Here is a 22024-nt window from a genome sequence, read left to right as displayed (position 1 = left end):
CCTCCTTCTGTGCTGTAAATGTCTATGAAGACAGATGGCTTTTGAATCAAGCTCAATATTAAAATTGTTATCCCTTACAGGAGAAGGTGTAAGTATATAACTACATTAATTTCATCAATGATTGGTGGGTTTCTCTGTAGACCCCCAAATACATCCATTTAATTTAATTATGGAGGAAATGAAGTGAACATCTAACATCAGTGAACTACATCCCTGCAGAACTTAGCCTAGTTGGCATCAGCATAGGTCCCTTCCAGGCCAATTGGAAGCCCTTTTTCAAAACTTGCCAGAGACAAGTTAAATTTTTTTTTAAAACCCCGCACTCAAGTGGTATGGACAGAGATCAAATCGATTTGTATCTAAAATGTTTATCAGTAACAGATGCAGTCTGCAGGGATTCCCTTCACAGATGTTATTGGAACACATTAGCTTCATTTACTCATCTGTACATAAATAGACCCAGATTTTGCAGTACAATAACAGTGTGGCTATTATCCCACTGAAGTTTTAATCGGACAGGATGAAATAGCAGCACATTTGGAAAGCAGAGATAGGATCGGTCCAAGTCAGCATGGATTTATGAAGGGGAAATCATGCTTGACAAATCTTCTGGAATTTTTTGAGGATGTAACTTGTAGAATAGACAGGGGAGAACCAGTGGATGTGGTGTATTTGGACTTTCAAAAGGCTTTTGACAAGGTCCCACACAAGAGATTGGTGTGCAAAATCAAAGCACATGGTATTGGGGGTAATGTACTGACAGGAAGCAGAGAGTCGGGATTATCGGGTCCTTTTCAGAATGGCAGGCAGTGACTAGTGGAGTGCCGCAGGGCTCAGTGCTGGGACCCCAGCTCTTTACAATATATATTAATGATTTGGATGATGAAATTGAGTGTAATATCTCCAAGTTTGCAAATGACACTAAACTGGGTGGCGGTGTGAGCTGTGAGGAGGACGCTAAGAGGCTGCAGGGTGATTTGGACAGGTTAGGCGAGTGGGCAAATACATGGCAGATGCAGTATAATGTGGATAAATGTGAGGTTATCCACTTTGGGGGCAAAAACACGAAGGCAGAATATTATCTGAATGGCGGCAGATTAGGAAAAGGGGAGCTGGAGCGAGACCTGGGTGTCATGATTCATCAATATTGAAGGTTGGCATGCAGGTACAGCAGGTGATGAAGGCAAATGGTATGTTGGCCTTCATAGCAAGGGGATTTGAGTATAGGAGCAGGGAAGTCTTTCTGCAGTTGTACAGGGCCTTGGTGAGACCCCACCTGGAATATTGTGTCCAGTTTTGGTCTCCTAATCTGAGGAAGGACGTTCTTGCTATTGAGGGAGTGCAGCGAAGGTTCACCAGACTGATTCCTGGGATGGCAGGACTGACATATGAGGAGAGACTGGATCGACTGGGCCTGTATTCACTGGAGTTTAGAAGGATGAGAGGGGCTCTCATAGAAACATATAAAATTCTGACGGGACTGGACAGGTTAGATGCGTGAAGAATGTTCCCGATGTTGGGGAAGTCCAGAACCAGGGGACATCGTCTTAGGATAAGGGGTAAGCCATTTAGGACTGAGATGAGGAGAAACGTCTTCACTCAGAGAGTTGTTAACCTATGGAATTTCCTACTGCAGAGAGTTGTTGATGCCAGTTCATTGGATATATTCAAGAGGGAGTTATATATGGCCCTTGCGGCTAAAGGGATCAAGGGGTATGGAGAGAAAGCAGGAATGGGGTACTGAAGGAATGATCAGCCATGATCTTATTGAATGGTGGTGCAGGCTAGAAGGGCCAGATGGCCTACTCCTGCACCTATTTTCTGTTTCTATGTTCCAGCGACTGCATATGAGCAGTTAAAAGCGGACATCAGGAAGTTGCTGTCTGAGTTGCCCTGCTTCTCTAGAAGCTTTGCTATATCTCACCACAACAGATAGGAAGTTGGGGTACTTACCCACTAGATTCCCACTAACCGCACCAGAAAAAGTTAGGACTTGTCTATTTAACTGTAAGTGAATTTTTAATGGCTAATGGGTTTAGACAGGTTAGATGCAGGAAGAATGTTCCCAATGTTGGGGAAGTCCAGAACCAGGGGACACAGTCTAAGGATAAGGGGTAAGCCATTTAGGACCGAGATGAGGAGAAACTTCTTCACCCAGAGAGTGGTGAACCTGTGGAATTCTCTACCACAGAAAGTTGTTGAGGCCAATTCACTAAATATATTCAAAAAGGAGTTAGATATAGTCCTTACTACTAGGGGGATCAAGGGGTATGGCGAGAAAGCAGGAATGGGGTACTGAAGTTGCATGTTCAGCTATGAACTCATTGAATGGCGGTGCAGGCTCGAAGGGCCGAATGGCCTACTCCTGCACCTATTTTCTATGTCTCTATGGCCCCAAGTTTCCACACGCGGCAAAACAGGCGCCCCTCCGAGCTGGGCGCCCGTTTTTCGCGCCGAAAACGGCGCCTGAAAAAAAACGCGGTATTCTCGAGCGCCTTGCAGCTCGATGTCTGCTTGGTGCGGCGCACAGGGGGCGGAAACATAGAAACATAGAAAATAGGTGCAGGAGTAGGCCATTCGGCCCTTCTAGCCTGCACCGCCATTCAATGAGTTCATGGCTGAACATTCAACTTCAGTACCCCATTCCTGCTTTCTCGCCATACCCCTTGATCCCCCTAGCAGTAAGGACCTCATCTAACTCCTTTTTGAATATATTTAGTGAATTGGCCTCAACAACTTTCTGTGGTAGAGAATTCCACAGGTTCACCACTCTCTGGGTGAAGAAGTTCCTCCGCATCTCGGTCCTAAATGGCTTACCCCTTATCCTTAGACTGTGACCCCTGGTTCTGGACTTCCCCAACATTGGGAACATTCTTCCTGCATCTAACCTGTCTAACCCCGTCAGAATTTTATATGTTTCTATGAGGTCCCCTCTCATTCTTCTGAACTCCAGTGAATACAAGCCCAGTTGATCCAGTCTTTCTTGATAGGTCAGTCCCGCCATCCCGGGAATCAGTCTGGTGAACCTTCGCTGCACTCCCTCAATAGCAAGAATGTCCTTCCTCAGGTTAGGAGACCAAAACTGTACACAATACTCCAGGTGTGGCCTCACCAATGCCCTGTACAACTGTAGCAACACCTCCCTGCCCCTGTACTCAAATCCCCTTGCTATGAAGGCCAACATGCCATTTGCTTTCTTAACCGCCTGCTGCACCTGCATGCCAACCTTCAATGACTGATGTACCATGACACCCAGGTCTCTTTGCACCTCCCCTTTTCCTAATCTGTCACCATTCAGATAATAGTCTGTCTCTCTGTTTTTACCACCAAAGTGGATAACCTCACATTTATCCACATTATACTTCATCTGCCATGCATTTGCCCACTCACCTAACCTATCCAAGTCGCTCTGCAGCCTCACAGCATCCTCCTCGCAGCTCACACTGCCACCCAACTTAGTGTCATCCGCAAATTTGGAGATACTACATTTAATCCCCTCATCTAAATCATTAATGTACAGTGTAAACAGCTGGGGCCCCAGCACAGAACCTTGCGGTACCCCACTAGTCACTGCCTGCCATTCTGAAAAGTACCCATTTACTCCTACTCTTTGCTTCCTGTCTGACAACCAGTTCTCAATCCATGTCAGTACACTACCCCCAATCCCATGTGCTCTAACTTTGCACATCAATCTCTTGTGTGGGACCTTGTCGAACGCCTTCTGAAAGTCCAAATATACCACATCAACTGGTTCTCCCTTATCCACTCTACTGGAAACATCCTCAAAAAATTCCAGAAGATTTGTCAAGCATGATTTCCCTTTCACAAATCCATGCTGACTTGGACCTATCATGTCACCTCTTTCCAAATGCACTGCTATGACATCCTTAATAATTGATTCCATCATTTTACCCACTACCGATGTCAGGCTGACCGGTCTATAATTCCCTGTTTTCTCTCTCCCTCCTTTTTTAAAAAGTGGGGTTACATTGGCTACCCTCCACTCCATAGGAACTGATCCAGAGTCAATGGAATGTTGGAAAATGACTGTCAACGCATCCACTATTTCCAAGGCCACCTCCTTAAGTACTCTGGGATGCAGTCCATCAGGCCCTGGGGATTTATCGGCCTTCAATCCCATCAATTTCCCCAACACAATTTCCCGGCTAATAAGGATTTCCCTCAGTTCCTCCTCCTTACTAGACCCCCCGACCCCTTTTATAACCGGAAGGTTGTTCGTGTCCTCCTTCGTGAATACCGAACCAAAGTACTTGTTCAATTGGTCCGCCATTTCTTTGTTCCCCGTTATGACTTCCCCTGATTCTGACTGCAGGGGACCTACGTTTGTCTTTACTAACCTTTTTCTCTTTACATATCTATAGAAACTTTTGCAATCCGTCTTAATGTTCCCTGCAAGCTTCTTCTCATACTCCATTTTCCCTGCCCTAATCAAACCCTTTGTCCTCCTCTGCTGAGTTCTAAATTTCTCCCAGTCCCCAGGTTCGCTGCTATTTCTGGCCAATTTGTATGCCACTTCCTTGGCTTTAATACTATCCCTGATTTCCCTTGATAGCCACGGTTGAGCCACCTTCCCTTTTTTATTTCTATGCCAGACAGGAATGTACAATTGTTGTAGTTCATCCATGCGGTCTCTAAATGTCTGCCATTGCCCATCCACACTCGCGCCGATTTTGTAAGTCGGAGGGGACGGGTACAATTTAAATGAGGTTTTTTTGGTGCCGGCAACCCTGCGCGCGCGCGTTGGAGCGTTCGCGTAGTCTGAAGTAAACATTGGCACTCGGCCATTTTAAAAAGTGCTGCAGAAAAAGTGAAAATTTGTTTATTGAACCCTTGCAAAGGCTTGTATTTTAATTTTCTTGACAGTTCTGTGTGTGAGGGTGAGGGAGTGCATTCTGTAATTAAAGATAGACTGTGATAAACGGGACACATGCAACTTGTTTGAGACTATTCAAATTCTTTGTAGCTGTTCAATTTTTAACATTGTTTAATAAAACCACATTGCCCTTCCATGATCAGCACTGAGGCTTCCTGCAGCTTTCTCCCCCTGCCGTCCGTCAGGCCCGACGGTAAACGGCTGCCTCAAACACTCAGGCTTCTTGCAGCTTTCTCCCTGCCTCCCCCCCCCCCCCCCGCCGTCGGTCAGTCCCGACGGCAAACGGCTGCCTGAAAGGCCTGCCTGAAGCACTTTCACACAGGTAGGAACATGGTTTATTTAATCTTTTCTTTGCTTATAAATTTTTATTCAGGTTGGATTTATTTGTATAATATTTGTATAAGTATAACTAAGGATTTATTGTAGAATTTAATGACTTCCCTTCCACCCCCTCCCCTCCCCCACCTCGTTCCCGATGCCTAATTTGTAACCTGCGCCTGATTTTTTTACTGTGTAGACAAGGTTTTTTCAAGCCTACAAAAATCTTCACTTGCTCCATTCTAAATTAGTTTGGAGTACGTTTTCACTGTGGAAACTTTCAAATCAGGCGTCAGTGGCCGGACACGCCCCCTTTTGAAAAAAAAATTCTGTTCAAAAGTGAAACTGTTCTACCTGACTCGAACTGCAGAAAACTTAAATGTGGAGAATTCCGATTTCTCAGATACTCCGTTCTCCACCAGTTGCTCCTAAAAAATCAGGAGCAAATCATGTGGAAACTTGGGGCCTATGTTTCTATAATAAGTTTTAACTATTGCGAAACAATCTCTCTGGTCCTAAAAAATAACGTTTACAAGTCTCATTCCTTCAGATTTTAAGTATTGATGATGATTTTTTTTTAATTTAAAAAATCAATTTTTTTTAAAGCTTTTTCTATCTCTTATCTCTCTTTCATTCCCACTCTTCATTTTGGTTTATGTAGATGATTTAGCATTGAACTCAGTATTCTAACTTGCACTTCCTGGTTCAGACGCTGCGTGTCTCAGTAAGATTCTTCAATCTGATTGGTTATGGAGATAAGTGTAATGAACGGCTGACGTTCTTTTGGTACTGACCGCAAAATCCAGGCCAATGTAAAATTAAGCAAAGAGTAAATGCTTTACATTCCCCATAATTAATCGTCTGTTTTTATTAGTTCCGTGATGTGGGCGTCGCTGGCAAAGCCAGCATTTATTGCCCATCCCTGATTGCCCTTGAGAAGGTGGTGGTGAGCCGCCGCCTTTAACCGCAGCAGTCCTTATGTTATTAAGGAGGGAATTCAAGGATTTTGACCCAGCGACGATGAAGAAATGGCGATATACTTCCAAGTCAGGATGTTGTGTAACTTGATGGGGAATGTAGAGGTGGAGGTGATGGTGTTCTCATGCGCCTGCTGCCCTTGTCCTTCTAGGTGGTAGAGGTCACAGGTTTAGGAGGTGCTGCCGAAGAAGCCGTGGCGAGTTGCTGCAGTGTATCTTGTAGATGGTACACACTGCAGCCACAGTGCGCCGGTGGTGGAGGGAGTAAGTGTTGAAGGTGGTAGATGGGGTGCCAATCAAGCGGGCTGCTTTGTCCTGGATGGTGTTGGGCTTCTTGAGTCTTGTTATAGTTGCACTCATGCAGGCAAGTGGAGAGTATTCCATCACACTCCTGACTTGTGCCTTGTATATGGTGGAAAGCCTTTGGGAAGCCAGGAGGTGAGACACTCACCGCAGAATACCCAGCCTCTGACCCGCTCTTGTTGCCACAGTATTTATGTGGCTGATCCAGTTGGTTTCAGGTCAGTGATGACCCCCAGAATGTTGATGGTGAGGGATTCGGTGATGGTAATGCTGTTGAATATCAATGGGAGGTGGTTAGACTTCCGCTTGTTGGAGATGGTCATTGCCTGGCACTTGTGTAGCACGAATGCTCCTTGCCATTTATCAGCCCAAGCCTGAATGTCATCCAGGTCTTGCTGCATGTGGACATGGACTGCTCCATTATCTGAGGAGTTGCGAGTTTTATTATTATATATTATAAGCAGCTATGATCTGCCTTATTGTTTATTGGCACTTCTCAGAAGTAATTTCTCAAGTGTCGTAAGAACCTTTACTCATCTTCTTCTGATGTGCAAGTTGTATAGTTGAGAGCAATTTTAACCCTCTCTGCCTGCCAAACATGGGTGGGTGGGCAGTTAAAATTGCACGGGTTACTTACCTGCACTGGCGAGTTCATTTCTCACCTGCACGCGGCAGTAGGAGAGCTGGCTGATTTAAATCCCGGGATTTAAATGTTTAACTCGGCAGCCTGAACGGGAAGCCGCAGAGATTTTCTTTCAGGCCAACCAAATTGAAAAGAGGATCGGGACCAAAAGATTAAGGGGCCAAAATTGAATTAACTGTAGACTTAGCGGCTGTAGAGAGGGGACAGAAAATGGAGTGATATTTGGGACTTTGTTTTTTGGGAAGCCTTCCGGTGCTCTCGGAGGCTGATGAAGGCAGGAGTGGGCCGAACAGAGTTTGGAGCGGGGCGGAAGGTGGGCGGTGTCATTTTGCACAGCGTGACGCAGACGTGCTGCGCTGACGCGTCACAAAGTCCCTCCCCTTCACTTAAATGGGAGGGACTGCAAGACCTAATGAGGTCGCCATGACACCCACTGGGCACCAAGAAGGAGTTTGACCGGGCCTGTGGCCTGGCACCCATGACGGGGTGCTGGGCTTCCTGTTGGCGGCCCGGCCGAATCGCCATTGACGGGCTGACTCAGGAGTCGGCCGACAATTAAAACAAAATGTTGGCCGCAGTGGTACACCCTCCACTTTCAGGGCAGCCGCAGCGTCCAGCCACCGGCAGCTTTGCACCCTGTGAAGCTGTCGGGGGCATGGACCAGCCTCAACCGCGCTCCCGCGGGGCGATTCCCACCGTGGGCGCAAAAGGGGTCAGTACCGAACGGTAAGGGGTCAGCGCGCCGGGCGGGATGGGAAATACGGGGCGCGGCAGAAACCCGTTTCCGTCGTCCCCCGGCCCAAGAGCAATTGTGGACCCCTTAATGCCCCATTCCCAAAAAGGGCCCCTTTTTAAAAACATTTACCTACTTTGTGGGGAAATAAATATTATTATATATGTTTATTGCATATAACTGATGGATAAAGTTATACGATTGATTGATATAGACGAAGATGATTCAATCCTGCAAACACCTTTTTCAATTTTTTCTGCTTATCTCATTTTCAAGGTCTCAATAGGCTATTGTTTAGCAATGTTCTCTCATCGTCCATGTAATAAAGTTGCAGGTGTTTATCTCAAGCACTTTGGTGCAGCGAGAGTGCCTTTCTGCCTGTGATGCACTGTGTGCTGGAGCTATATTTTAACCCTTTCTTATCCATGTCTTCCAACACTACTCACCCCCACATTGCTAGCTGCCTTGGCAAATGGAGGTGTTTAGGCTACACAACGATTTTTGTCAGTGTTGGCCTACAATTGATGACAAGCGCAAGGACTATACCAAGTGAAGTCAGCTCTTTACCCCTTCATCTTGATATGCAGTATCCCTCCAGGAGTCAACAGTCTGGCCTATACTGAATCTATAATATTGTTACTGAATGTACAGTGAGTTTACCACATTGCCAGTACAGCAACTGACCCAAAACAGGCTAACTTTGTTACATTTATACACCTACCACTTGGGAGTAGAAAATCACCTTTTAAAGGGTATGGTTTTAGTTATCGGCTGGGCTGCATGCAGGGAAAGTGTTATCTATTTAAAAATGTGTTTTTTTTTAAATAAAGCAGTGAAACTAACAGCAGCGTAAAGTGGTGAGCTGCACATTATTTGCTTGCGCAGATTGAGTTGCTAAACCAAAATTTCAGTAGCGGAAGCAGGTTGTAGGTTTTATGGTTGTATGTGCCTTTTGGATTTAATGGTTACCAGACAAAAATCAATCTCATCAAAAGATTGTGCTTGTTGAACGTTGATGGTGTTGGTGATGTGGACTGGGAGGAACGTTGTCGGGGATGCTCCTCCTATTTTCATTCAAAGGATGTTCTACAAGTTGAAAACCCGCTATGTTACCTGATTGGTCCAAGAAATCTTTTGAAGGAGAAAAGCTGCGACACAAGTTAGCTGTGCGGCTCCCGGCCTGCGAGCACCATCGGAGCAGGCCGGGGAGCGGAAGGAGCAGCGTGAAGGCCTAGCCCAGCAGTCTGTGCGGCCCCTGGCCTGTGAGCACCATCGGAGCAGGCCGGGGAGCGGAAGGAGCAGCGTGAAGGCCTAGCCCAGCAGTCTGTGCGGCCCCTGGCCTGTGAGCACCATCGGAGCAGGCCGGGGAGCGGAAGGAACAGTGTGGAGGCGTATCACTCCAGGGAGCGGCACGTGCTGGAGCAGGAGTGCAACAGCAGTGAAGAGTGACGTCATCAAGGTCCAGGTCAGTGATTGGAGCATGGGCAGGTACTGCAGGAGCGGCGAGGTCGGGGCAAAGGAGCGAAGAGAGATTGTAGAAGGACGTGATTGGAGCCCAGGAGAGGTGTAAGTTCGGGGCCCAGAAGAGGCAAGGGCACAGGCCAGCCCACACTGCGATATGTGTGCGCACTAGGTCTGTGTAGCAGAGCTGGTCTCCTTGGTTAATCCTTGCTACTGGACCAAGACCTAGCTCTGTCAAGCCAGTGTAGTGGCTGGTGTGCAACGGTCACCACATGTTTAAAAAAAAATCCAAGCACAGGCATCTTCCACCCTTCAAGATTTAGTTCGGACCTGGAATTTTAGGTCCATCATTGAAACGTGAACTTTTTGACGTGGAAGCAAGTCATCCTCGATTCGAGGGACTGCCTAATATGTATGTGATAGTAGTAATGATATGTACACTATTTATATCGCAGTGCCATTCGTAGAATCATAGAATGATACAGCACAGAAGAAGGCCATTCGATCCATCATGTCTCTTCCGGCTCTTTGGCAGAGCTATCCAATTACTCCCACTCCCCTCCTCTTTCCCCACAGCCCTGCTAATGTTTTCCCTTCAAGTATTTATCCAATTCTATTTTAAATGTTACGACTGAATCTGCTTCCACTGCCCTTTCAGGCAGTGCATTCCAGATCACAACAACTCTCTGTGTAAAAAATAAAACTAAGTTTCCTCATGTTCTTTCGCCAATCACTTTAAATCTGTGTCCTCTGGTTACCGATCTTTCTGCCACTGAAACCATCTCCTTATTTACTCTTATCAAACCACTTCATGATTTTGAACATCTATCAAATCTTCTCTGCTCCAAGGAGAACAATCCCAGCTTCTCGAGTCTCTCCACATAATTCAAGTCCCTCATTCCTGGTACCATTCTGGTAAAACTCTTCTGCACCCTCTCTAAGGCCTTGACATCTTTCATGAAGTGTGGTGCCCAAAATTGAACACAATATTTCAGCTATGCCTAACCAGTGTTTTATAAAGGTTTAGCATAACTTCCTTGTTTTTGTATTTAATGCCCCTGTTTACAAATCCAAGGATCTCATATGCTTTTTTTAACAGCTTTCTCAACTTGTCCTATCACCTTCAAAGATTTGTGTACATTCAGCCCTGGATCACTCTGTTCCTGCACCCACATTAAAATTGCACCATTTAGTTTATATTGGCTCTTATAATTCTTCCTACCAAAATGTACCACAGGTGCAGCATCCAAAATCTCGAGTTCCGGAATCCAGACTCCCGGCCAAATGGTGGCAGGGTTGGCCGGAATCCGTAAAATGTTCCAGAATCCGTAAAATGTTCCAGAATCCGGAGCCTGCTGATCTCGGGCCTCGCCTCACCGCCGCAGCCCTTACCTCAGGGTCTCTTTCTCGGCAGTGGGGCCTGCCCGATCAGCTCCTCGACGGCTGGGGCCCGTCCGATCAGCTCCCCCCGAACACTTCCTCGACGGTGGGGTCCGCCCGAACACTTCCTCGACGGTTGGGTCCGCCCGAACACTTCCTCGACGGTGGGGTCCGCCCGAACACTTCCTCGACGGTGGGGTCCGCCCGAACACTTCCTCGACGGCTGGGCCCGCCCGATCAGCTCCTCGACGCCGGGGCCCGCCCGATCAGCTCCGACCTCGTGGACGGGGTCGGCGAGCCCCCCCCAGGCCCTCCCTCGTTCTGACGTTCCGAAATCCGGAAATACCCGAACCTGGGCTTGGGTGTTTCCAATTTGTGACGTCAGAAAGACGTTCCAAAGTCCGGAAAAACGCAGAATCCAGAACGGCCTCGGTCCCAAGGGTTCCGGATTCGGGACACTGCACCTGTACTTCATACTTCTCTGCCTTAAATTTCATCTGCCATGTGTCTGCCCATTTCATCAGTCTATGGCTACCTGAAGTCTGTTATTATACTCATTATTTACTACATTTGAGTTTTGTGTCACCTGCAAACTTTGAAATTATGCCCTGTATACACAAGTCCAGGTCATTAATATACATCAAAAGGAGCAGTGGCCCTACTACCGACCCCTGGTGAACACCACTGTATATCTCCCTCCTGTCTGAAAAACAACTATTCACCACTGCTCTCTGCTTTCTATCCCTTAGCCAATTTTGTATTCATACTGCCACTGTCCCATTAATCCTTCTGCTAATGAGTCTACTATGTGATAATGTGTCAAACGCCTTTTAAAAGTTCATACACAACATTAACCACAGCACTCTCATCAACCCTCTCGGTTACTTCACCAAAGAACTCGATCAAATTAGTTAAACACGATTTGCCTTTAACAAATCCGTGCTGATTTTTCATTTATTAGTCCAAACTTTTGAACCTGATGGTTTCTGAAGTTGGCTGTATCATATCTTTAGGAGAGTTTAGTGTTGATCAGTGCTATGTTTCAAGTTTGTAGTGGCTAGAACTCCTTTAATTGAAGTGTGCTAATTTAGGCTTGTGCATGTACAATTGTTTGAATTACAACTTTCATTTCTGCCTATCAGACCTTCTCTATCAATTTTGCATAATTGAATTTGTACAGGTTAGGCTGACTGCTCAGGATGCCTGTGGCAAGAAAAAAAACGATGCCCAGCTATCTTTCCCGACTGGTGACACGGGGGGTCATCTTGTTCTCTGTGCTGCCTTGTTTATTTGTGGCAAAGAATTTTTCCTTTTTTGTAAGATCAGCCAAAACGTAAATGTAACTTCCCACCCAACTTCAGCTGGTGCCAGTGTTTACATTTGCCAGTATTGTTGACTCCAGAGCCTGGGAGAACCTCATTCGCTGATTCTCCAGTCTGTCAGAAGCAGCAGACCTCATGTATGTTACAACAGTATTGAAAAGTTAGGGCAGCCAGCAGTACCGGTACTGTGAAGTGATGGGCATCAGAGTAAACTTTTTTTCTATGAGCTAGGGTGACTGGAGATAGTCATCGTTCCTATATCTATGACTTACTATGGGCTCAAGTTTCGGCCTGAGTTGCTCCTATTTTTTTGGAGCAACTAGTTTAGAATGGAGTATCTTAGAAATTGCAATTTTCGGCATTTAGTTTGCTCCAGTTCTAGTGAGTTAGAATAGTTTCATTTTAGAACAGATTTTTTTTTTCAAAAGGGGGCATGTCCGGCCACTTACGCCTGCTTTGAAAGTTTAGGCAGCGAAAACTTACTCCAAACTTACTTAGAATGGAGTAAGTATAGATTTTTGTACGCTCCGAAAAACCTTGCCTACACTTACAAATCAGGCGTAGGGAACGAAGGCGCGGGGGTGGCGGTGTGTAAGGGAAGTAATTACATTTTACAAGCATTCAACAACCTCACTTATACAAATAGAGCCATCCTGAGTAAAAAATTATAAATAAAGCAAATTAAAAAAATACATTAATTTTCCTACCTGTGTGAAGCAGCAGCAGAGCTTCAGTCCTTACATCCAGGAGACGGGTGGTGTCAGTCCAACCACAGCAGCCCAACGACGGCAGCAAGCAGCCTTCGAGCTGCGGCAGAGCATCAGGCCATTCGGCCAGGAGACGGGGCGGGACGGCAGAAAGCTGTGTCTCCCTGCGCACGCTCCAGCGCGCGTGCGCAGGGCTGCCAGCACGACATCATCTTCACGGATGTAGCCCCGCCCCCCTGCAGTCTCCGAATCGACGCCCCGCTTTGGCCCCGCCTCCTGCAGACCTCGCCACGCTGCGCCGAGCTGGTCAGGAGCAGCAGGGAACCGGAGAATTGCTCCGTAAGTTTTTGACGCGCTTTTGAGCGTGGAAATCAGGCGTGGCTCGCGGGACTGTGCCGTTCTAGGCGCGGCCCGAAACTTGACCCCTATATTTTAAGAGTAAATTACATTTCTACAACTATAAGTATGTAAGGAGGAAAAATAAATAATCTCCCAGTAAAAGAACAAGGATGCTGTATTGATTTCAAACTAAAATGTTGCAGTGTGTGAAACAAGCAAGGTGTATTCATCCATAGCGATGTAACTTGACGGAACCAAACTAGCAGTTTTCGATGCATAGGCCTATTGTAAAAGTGGCACTTTAAGGTAAATTATGCACTGCTCTCAGGCAAGTGGCATGTTGTTTTAATACATATTATCGGTAAAGTATGGAAAAAATGTAATTACTACCATACTTTCCTGAGTGAGTTTCGTGCTTGTGGGCCATGTAATATTTTTCTCTGGAGACCATCAATTTTGCCCGTTGCGATATACTATACTAGCTTGCACCTACACTCAATGTATTCCTTCCTGTTCACTGCATTTAAAATCTAGCTCCATTAGTGAATGCATTTTTATGTTTTGCTTTATTTTCAGCTCGAGTACACTAATATTGTGCAGTATATTGTGATGATAATGATGATTGCAAGACATTTTATTTCAGCAATTTCTTGAATTGTGTAAGGTAGTAGCCATGTAAAATAGTTTACATGTAGAAAACCCTTTGTCACATTAAGTTTGAAATATGATGAATGTGTGACACAAATTCTCATTTCACGATTAATTCATCCTACATAATGAAGTCTTGGACCAATTGAAAGAGAAGAGAGCAATATTTAATAGCCTGCCTATGTCACACCCCTGCCTTGTGAAGACTGCGCTGTACAATAAATCAAGCTGTGTAATACCTTCAGAGGCAGAGGTGGTTTTCGATGCTTACCTCTGGAGGCATTGCATTACTGGCAGCAAAGCTAAGTGACTGCCATTTCATTCTGCTTGTAGGTGGGCTGAGCTCTCAGTTTCCCTGTGCATGCCAGAAATGTGACATCGACATTGTTGGATTGTCGGTGGCATTTCCCGTTATTAAGGAAGAGGAGAGTTACAAAAATTATAAGAGAGTTAGCTGGAAAGCAGAAAGCAAAGATTAGGAGTAAAAGAAAATTTATTGGCCGTGAAAGATATGGTGAGTGATGATCCACAATGGCCTGCATTGGGAGTGAGTATTTATTTATTATGCACGTAAATTATCTGGATTTATGAACTAAGGGAACAAATATTGAAATTTGTTGATGACGCTAAATTGGGGCATATGGAAAATTGTACTGAGGATTGTAAAAGACTGCAGGGGGGCATATTGTACCAGGTGGTGATGTGCAAGCATGAAAGATGGTATTGAACTGGAACGTCTAGAACATTAAAGTGACTGGCAACGCAGAAACTGCCTTATGGGTCCTTCCGCCACACTGAAGGCAGATGTGCATCATATGGCTGATGAAGAAACTTTGAGACTTGAAATTGCTGCTGCTTGAGGGTGTTACCTGGAGCCTGGGTATGAGAAGATGTCCAAGGGTTGGTGTTATCAGGATTGGGTTGCAAGGAGGCTAACAGCTGCTAAATTGCCTTCCCTTCAACTGATGAAGCATTATTTCATGAGGTATGATGTGTGTCCGTGCTCTCAGGAGGATTCTGTCAAAGCACTTACACATTTCTGGTGAAGAGTGTTGCTCACCATGTCACTCTTGCGCTGCTTGTGCCCACTATTGACCTAGTGAAAGATCAGACAGACCCATGTTTGTCATTTATCTAATGACCAATTAGTTCTCTTCGAGTGAGCTTAGGGGAAGACACACTTGTTGATGAACATCCTCCATCCTCCTTGGCAGGCAATTCTACAAGGCTACAGTGCACTATCGATGATTGACCGACTAGTCAGGCTGGTTCACTAATGCAAACACGGAGAACTGGGATTGTTTCCATTTGGCCCCAGATTCCAAAACCGTAGGGTGGTTCTAGTGGAACAGAATTTGGAAGCTCGACAGTGATCTGTTCTGGTAAATTGCACTGGTTTAGCCAGGTAAACGCAAGCCGTACAGCTGTACAAACTTGGGGGCCCTAAACTTTGATTGGGCTCTGGACTTGGTGAAATGTAATGTCTCCCTCTTGAGGACAGATTGTGCATTCCATATTGGTCAAACAGAAACTCTAAAGACAGATGTGGATTTCTTAATAGCTTGAATTAGAGACTCTTCAATGTTTTGATGGGTTTATACATGTCAGTCACTCTGCCGCTTAAAATGAAAAGCGTTAAATAGACAAACAAAGCAGCCAATTTGCACACAGCAAAGTCCCACAAATAAAAATGATGAGCTAATCTGTGTTCATATATAGGAGTTTCTATATACCCATTTGTAATATCCTACAGTTTTAACACAGAGGTACCCTGTAGTGTAGGAAGATTCTAAAAGTTCAGACACACTCGTGTGTTGAGATTTTTCTTATTTGCTGAGGACTTTTTGTTAATATGCAGTAACAGTGATTGTTCTGAACTTTTCTCATTGTGTTATGGATTTGCTCACTGGCATTATTTCACTGATGAGTTATAATTTTAACTACTATTAGATGTCTCCTGAAAAGCTGAAGGGGTTGCAATTCTGCACAGGGTAGTTAAACTGTGTTTTGATTGTTTTGTGCAAGGCTTAATTTTTTAAGTTTCAAAGTGTTGTAGGAAGTGCACTCTACAACAACATCTAAAGGAGAAATTTAGACTGACAAACGAAAGGTTGCACTCAAAATGTTAACTATTCTCTTCCTGATGCTGATTAATTAGCTGTGTGTTTCCTGCATTTTAATTTTTTTTCATATTTCCAGGTTTTATTTTTCTATGTTTTTTTGTAAGTAGCAAGTATTTACTAATAATTCTCCGTTAGAAAACTGAGCAAGTAAAGTTGACATTGATGGACAAAAGCAAACCGCATTCTGTGGTTCTATATATTTCTAAAAAGAAAACTGCAGTATGTCTGATGTGTTAGCATGATGCTAAGTCCGAAGTGATGCGCTTTTTCATTCAATGATTTGGATGGAGAAGAAATTTTCAGTCTTTGTCAAAATCCTGGAGTATCCATCAGTGATATGCACCTCTGTTAATCATTTCAGATCAATTTCCTGTTGGATACTAAATGCAATTTGGAGGTTTTCCAAAATATACTAATTTTACTATATTTTTTCCATTTTTCCCAAATACCTTGATTTAAAAAAAAATATATCATGCGACATATAGTATGTGTGTACGTGAATCTGCCATGGTGTTACACACAGTTAACTCAAAGAATATGGTGTTTCAAGGTTACACGTGTTATGTTAAAAAGCTGATTTATTTATTAAAGGCCAGGAGTGAGAATAACATTTACAAACATTATAAAATCATGGTAACTTATTAAATGAAGGGGAGTAGAGGGAATTCATTCGACTGAAATGTATTTACTATTAAGATAGGTGGTGACGGGCATTTATTCATTTAAAGTTTGGACAATTTATTTATAAAAGGGCAGCAATGGAAATGAAATTTATTGTGATACATTTATTTTTTAAGATCTGTGGCATTGGCTATTCATTTATCTCAAGGTTGGGGCATTGTTGATTTATTTATTTAGGATTAGGGTTTTATTTATGAATGGGCTGCAATAGAAATGTAATTTAGAGGGATTTAGACAGCCACAAATTCCGTTCCCTAGCCACTGACAACATCCCTCTACGCAACTTCTATCTGAGGCTGAACCACAATGTTCGCAACCTTGGTGTCATTTTTGACCCCGAACTGAGCTTTCGACCACATTTCCGCAGCATAACTAACACAGCCTATTTCCACCTCCGTAACATCACCCATCTCCGCCCTTGCCTCAGCTCATCCGCTGCTGAAGCCCTCATCCATGATATTGTTACCTATAGACTTGACTATTCCAATGCACTCCTGGCTGGCCTCCCACATTCTACCCTACGTAAACTAGAGGTGATCCAAAACTCGGCTGCCCGTGTCCTAACTCGCACCAAGTCCCGTTCACCCATCACCCCTGTGCTCGCTGCCCTACGTTGGCTAAGCAGCACCTCGATTTCAAAATTCTCATCCCTGTTTTCAAATCCCTCCATGGCCTTGCCCCTCCCTATCTCTGTAATCTCCTCAAGCCCCACAACCTCCCGAGATATATGCGCTCCTCTAATTCTACCCTCTTGAGCATCCCTGATTATAATTGCTCAACCATTGGTGGCCTTGCCTTCTGTTGACTAGGCCCTAAGCTCTGGAATTTCCTGTCTGAACCTCTCTGCCTCTCTACCTTTTCCTCCTTTAAGACACTCCTTAAAACCTACCTCTTTCACCTGCCCTAATGTCTTCGAGATTTCCAGCATTTTCTGTTTTAATTTCAGATTCCAACATCCGCAGTATTTTGCTTTTGTAATAGTGTTTAATTCACTGCCACTTCTCTTCTAGGAATTCCCACCTTGAAGAAGTTCTGCTCTAACAATAGCAACTCTGTTGGTCGGAGTATAAACCAAGAAATAGTGGGGGCTTGTAAAAAGGGAACAGCAATAATCATGGGTGATTTTAACCTCCATATTGATTGGACAAATTAAATTGGTCAGGGTAGCCTTGAGGAAGAGTTCATAGAGTGCATAAGGGATGGGTTCCTTGAGCAGTATGTAATGGAACCAACCAGGGGGCAAGCTATCTTAGATCTTGTCCTGTGTAAGGATCCCTTGGAATGAGTGATCATAGCAAGGTTCAATTTCAAATTCAGATGGAGGGCGAGAAAGTTGGATCTCAAACCAGTGTACTACGCTTAAATAAAGGAGACTACAAAGGTATGAGGGCAGAGTTGGCTAAAGTGGACTGGGAAAATAGATTAAAGTGTAGGACGGTTGATGAACAGTGGTGCACATTTAAGGAGATATTTCATAACTCTCAACAAAAATACATTCCAGTGAGGAGGAAAGGGTGTAAAAGAAAATATAGCCATCCGTGGCTAACGAAAGAAATAAAGGATGGTATCCAATTAAAATCAAGGGCATACAAAGTGGTCAAAACTGGTGGGAGGACAGAAGATTGGGAAGCTTTTAAAAGCCAGCAAAAAACGACAAAAAAAATAATTAAGAAAGGGAAGATAGACTATGAAAGTAAACTAGCATGAAATATAAAAACAGATAGCAAGAGTTTCTACAGGTATATAAAAAGGAAAAGGGTGGCTAAAGTAAATGTTGGTCCCTTAGAGGACGAGACCGGGGAATTAGTGATGGGAAACATGGAGATGGCAGAAACTCAACTATTTTGTATCAGTCTTTGCCGTAGAGGACACTAAAAATATCCCAACAGTGAATAGTCAAGGGGCTATAGTGGGGGAGGAACTTAACACAATCACTATCACTAAGGAGGTGATATTCAGTACGATAATGGGACTAAAGGCGGATAAATCCCCTGGACCTGATGGCTTGCATCCTAGGGTCTTAAGAGAAGTAGTGGCAGGGATAGTGGATGCATTGTTTGTAATTTACCAAAATTCCTTGGATTCTGGGGCGGCCCCAGCAGATTGGAAAACTGCAAATGCAACTCCCCTATTTTAAAAAAAAAAAAGGAGGCAGACAAAAAGCAGGGAACGATAGACCAGTTAATCTAACATCTGTGGTTGGAAAAATGTTAGAGTCCATTATTAAAGAAGCAGTAGCAGGACATTGAATTAAGTTTTTCCAAGTCAGGCAGAATCAGCATGGATTTATGAAGCGGAAGGGGATTTGCTGGAATTCTTTGAGGATGTAACGAACAGGGTGGATAAAGAGGAACCAGTGGATGTGTGGTGTATTTGGTCTTTCAGAAGGCATTTGACAAGGTCCCACATAAAAGGTTATTGCAGAAGATAAAAGTTCACAGGGCTAGTGTAATATATTAGCATGGATAGAGGATTGACTAACTTACAGAAAACAGAGTCGGGATAAATGGTTCATTCTCGGGTTGGCAATCAGTAACTAGTGGGGTGCTGCAGGGATCAGTGCTGGAACCCCAACTATTTACAGTCTACATTAACGACTTGGAAGAAGGAACTGAGTGTAACGTAGCCAAGTTTGCTGACGATACAAAGGTGGGAGGGAAAGCAATGTGTGAGGAGGACACAAAAAACCTGCAAAAGGACATAGACAGGCTAAGTGAGTGGACAAAAGTTTGGCAGATGGAGTATAATGTTGGAACGTGTGAGCTTATGCACTTTGGCAGAAAAAAATCGAAGAGCAAGTTATTATTTAAATGGAGAAAAATTGCAAAGTGCCGCAGTACAGCGGGATCTGGAGGTCCTGCTACATGAAACACAAAAGATTAGTATGCAGGTACAGCAAGTGATCAGGAAGGCCAATGGAATCTTGGCCTTTATTGCAAAGGGGATGGAATATACAAGTAGAGAAATCTTGCTACAGTTATACAGGGTATTGGTGAGGCCCCACCTGGAATACTGCATACAGTTTTGGTTTCCATATTTAAGAAAGGATATATTTGCTTTGGAGGCAGTTCAGAGAAGGTTCACTAGGTTGATTCTGGGGATGAGGGAGTTGACTTATGAGGAAAGGTTGAGTAGGGCCTCTACTCACTGGAATTGAGAAGAATGAGAAGTGATCTTATCGAAACGTATAAGATTATGAGGGGGCTTGACAAGGTAGATGCAGAGAGGATGTTTCCAGTGATAAGGGAGACTAGAACTAGGGGGCATGATCTTAGAATAAGGGGCCGTCTATTTAAAACTGAAGTGAGGGGAAATTTCTTCTCTCTGAGGGTTGTAAATCTATGGAATTCGCTGCCTGAGAGCTGTGGAAGCTGGGTCATTGAATACATTTAAGGCAGCAATAGACAGTTTCTTAAACGATAAAGGGCTATGGGGAGCGGGCAGGGAAGTGTACCTGAGTCCATGATCGGATAAGCCATGATACTATTAAATGGCGGAGCAGGCTTGACTGGCCATATGGTCGACTCCTGCTCCTATTTCTTGTGTTCTTATGTTCTTAACTCAGTTGGGATTTCCATTTGTTTCTTTTACCTTGTTCATCTTCTTTGTTTTCTCTTTCCCTTCTTGTGTTTTCCATTACCATTTCAATTCGGCCCATCATCGCTTTTATTCCTTCTTCCCCTCCCCCTTTCAGTGCTCCTTAAGATCTGTTCTTATCGAACATTCGCCAGTTCTAACAAAGGGTCGTCGACCTGAAACGTTAACTCTGTTTTACTCTCCACAGATGCTGCCTGACCCGCTGAGATTTCCAGCATTTTCTGTTTTTATTTCAGATTCCAGCATCCGCAGTATTTTGCTTTTGTGCTGATGTCTCCTTATGTGGATTGGTGTCAAATTTTTTGTCTCAGAATACTCCTGTGAAGCGCCTTGGGACATTTCACTACGTTAAAGGCGCTATATAAATACAGGCTGCTGTTTTTGTTGATTTATTTATGGGGAAAGATGAGCTTTGGTGAGAAATAATTAACTTTTAAATATTGAGTATTAAAATGTAGGAGCAGGTAGAAACTTGGTCGGAGGAATGTAGAGCTATTTAATTATTTTCATCAGTGCATACAATAATACAGTGCACAGAGATTTAGTTATGGTGATCACGAGCTCAGTATACAGGAAAGAAAAATATCAATTAATGCTCCAATGAAAGCAAGTGCCATAAAAGCACCAAACAGCAATTTATTTCCCATTAATTTTTGAAGCAGGGTCAGAACTATTTTATAGAAAGCAATATGGCATAGTGACAAGCTAAAATATTGTCTTGGTGGTGGCAACAAACAGTTGCACGATTTCAGTTTCTTGAATCTTGTTAGTGTTCACCCCCACCACTCCCAACAAACCCCTGCATTTTAGCCAATTGTAGGTGGCTTTTTTTGGTAGGGATACCGAGGGGAAAAGCACTGATGCAATGATACACCATGGTTATCCTGAGGCATAATTAGTTTATGACCAGTTGGAGGAGAATTGGTTGGTGGAGGGGACACTAATTTGGGAGAGGTCGAGCTAGTTTCTTCAACTTGATGTATCTCATTTCTGAACAGTGTGTGTTCAGTTGCTACAGTGAATTATTAGAATATGTTTCCCAAAGCAAGAATTAAATATATTGTTTTACTCTTCCCTACCCCACCTGTTTACATTTTTCATCCTAAGTGTGGCACCACATGTGGTAGGAGCTCACTTGGTACTTTGCCCAAATGATCATTGATGCGTGAGCTTGAACAGTGACTGCTGGTGGGTTGTTGGATCATGGTTAAAGCTGTCATATTTCAGGATCCAAATGCTATAAAAGCACCAAACAACAATTTATTTACCATTAATTTTTGAAGCAGGGTCAGAATTATTTTATAGAAAGCAAGATGGCATTGTGACAAGCTAAAATATTGTCTTGATGGTGGCAAAAAAAAAGTTGCACTATTTCAGTTTTCTGAATCTCGTCACCCCCACCGCCCCCAGCATTTTAGCCAATTCAGGCAGGGTCACTGGTTAGGGACCAGAAACTTTTTTTTCACAGACTGGGTATAGTAAAGTGAATCATCGCATTTGCACAAATGACCCAGGTTAGAATAGGCTAATTCCCTGCAATCTGCTCTAACGTTGGATTGACTGTGTGTCGGCACTTGGAAGCGATTGTCTGTGTTCTGAGTCTTGTTACAAGTGACTTAAGTGCATAAAAATGAATGAATGGCAAGTTCATACAGCTCATCGCGTTCATTTCTTCAAACAGACCATGTATAACATGCATTGTTACAAACTGTATCTAATTTGAGGGGTAATAGGAAATCTGTACTCCAAAAATAATTACCAGGATCACACAGCTCACTGGAATTTAAATCCTTCAGTATGTGTATTCCTGTGTGCTATACTTCTTTGTGCCTGCTGCTATTTGTTGGTCATTGACTATGAAATCTCATAAATGATTGCAACCATTAACATGAGATAAA

At 43.9% G+C, this 22024-nt stretch overlaps 1 protein-coding gene across 4 annotated transcripts in view; it reads left to right on the top strand.

Annotated features, from left to right (window-relative positions):
• The window catches only part of LOC139276113 (HMG box transcription factor BBX), a 260196-nt gene that overhangs the window by 195050 nt on the left and 43122 nt on the right, over positions 1 to 22024 (top strand). The gene's annotated exons all lie outside the window — the stretch shown is intronic.

This window comes from Pristiophorus japonicus, chromosome 11, assembly GCF_044704955.1.
Source record: "Pristiophorus japonicus isolate sPriJap1 chromosome 11, sPriJap1.hap1, whole genome shotgun sequence".
NCBI lineage: Eukaryota > Metazoa > Chordata > Chondrichthyes > Pristiophoridae > Pristiophorus > Pristiophorus japonicus.
Note: the sequence above shows the minus strand (reverse complement) of the source record. Positions and strands in the feature narration are given on the sequence as shown.